The sequence below is a fragment of the Pediculus humanus genome, genomic scaffold (genome assembly GCF_000006295.1).
Source record: "Pediculus humanus corporis 1103172108232 genomic scaffold, whole genome shotgun sequence".
NCBI classification, from domain to species: Eukaryota; Metazoa; Arthropoda; class Insecta; order Psocodea; family Pediculidae; genus Pediculus; species Pediculus humanus.
In genome coordinates, this window is record NW_002987802.1 from 264,615 (window position 1) to 266,663 (window position 2,049).

Sequence of the window (2,049 nt, forward strand, 5' to 3'; positions counted from 1 at the left end):
CTTTTATTATTATTATTATTATTATTATTATTTTTTGTTTTGTAAATACTACTACTACTACTACTAGAAATAAAAGTTTACCATATATAGAATTTATTTATTTATTTTTTTTTTTTGAAGGAAAAGATTTTAGGTTGCCATTTTTTTTTTTTTTTGCCACATTTCTGAGTCTTTTTATTTATTTAATTTGAATCGATAGATCGATCGATAAAAGTAACGCCAAAAAAGAAATTAAAAGAAACTCAGGTTAGGATTACGAAAAGAAAAGAAAGAAAAATTAATTTTTTTTTATTAATAATAATAATAATAATAATAATAATAATAAGTTTTATTATCATTTGATAGCAATAGATAGAATATAAATGGGAATTTTTTTTTCTTTTTCGGTGAAAATTATATAATATATATATATTTTTTTTCTTCTCTCGTTCGAATTCCATATTGTTATGAGATGAAATATTTTTGTATATATACGAAAAAATATTATTATTATCGTGTTATTTATATAACGATGATGATGATAATAATTATTATTATTTTTTTTAAAAATAAAAACAAAACGTTTATTTATTTATTTATAAAAAAAATTTACGACGAAAAAAAAAAATATATATATAAGTTAATTTTTAAAAAAAATTAATTATTATTATTATTATTATTATTATCATTATCATTATTATCGTTCAGTCGTAAGTTAAAAAATGTACAAACGCAAGTTCAAACCAAAAAATTAAATTTACTTTTCCCTATTTTTTTTTTCATTTACTCTTTACGCTTTTTTTAAAAAAAAAATTTATTATCGTTCCTTATTATCATCATCACCATCATCATTATTATTATTTATTTATTACGTAATAAATTTTTTTAAAAAACGTAATAATAATAATAATGATAACAACGTTTGTTTTTTTTAAATCGAGAAAGTATCATTACTTGGATAGCAATAATTTTTTTTTTTTACCTTTACATAAAAGATTTTACAAGAAAAAAAAATTTATTATTATTATTATTATTTACTTATTTATTTATTAATTTTATTAATTTAATTAATAAATTTAAAAAGAATAAAAAAAAAGTATTCTTTGTTTTTATTATAAGAAAACTAATTGGGAATACAGAGAGAGTAATGAGTATCAAAGAGTATCAAAGAGAGAGAGGGGGGAGGGAAGGGGAGGAGAGGGGCGGGGAAAAGGAGGAGGAAGAGAGGGGGAGGGGAAAGGGAGGAGGAGTAATAAAATTTTGTAAATAATATCCTTTTTAAAAATAATAATAAAATTTTGAAATGTAACGTTTCGACGTTAAAAATATATATATATATATATATTTAAAAGCATTATTTATAATTAAAAATTGAAATCGAGTTTTAATAATAATATTAATATTAATAATAATAATAATAATAATAATAATAATGATAATAATAATAATGAATAATATAAATATGTAAACACACACTGACATCTTTTGATTTGAAAAAATTCAATTAATTATATAAATATATATTTTGCATTAAAAAATAGGGTGATGACGTCAGTGTGTGTGTGTATGCGTGTGTGTAAAAAAACCCAAGAGTAAATAATAATAATAATAATAGTATTAATAATAATGATTATTTTTATTTAAAAAATAATGATAATAAGGATATGATAATAAATTATAAAAGGAAGGAAGAAAGGAATGTTCTTAACATTCTTTTTTTTTCTTTTTTCGGTTTGGTTTTACTTGTGTGCGTTATTAATAATAATAATAATAATAATAATAATGATAAAGATACGAAAGGATTGAAGATTATATTTGAGTCTTACGTTTTTAATTAGTTGAAAGATAGAAAAAGAGATAGAGATAAAGAGAGAGAGAGGTAAGGATTTGTAATATATTTTTTTTTCTAATTAAAAATAAATAAATGATAATAATAATAATGATTACGTGTGTCGTCGTTTTGAATATGGTGCCTAAAACGTAAATTCTCGTATAAAATAAATAAATAAATAAAATTATTTTTATTAATTAATAAATAAAATTTAATTTCTTTTACCCTAAAAAAAAAAA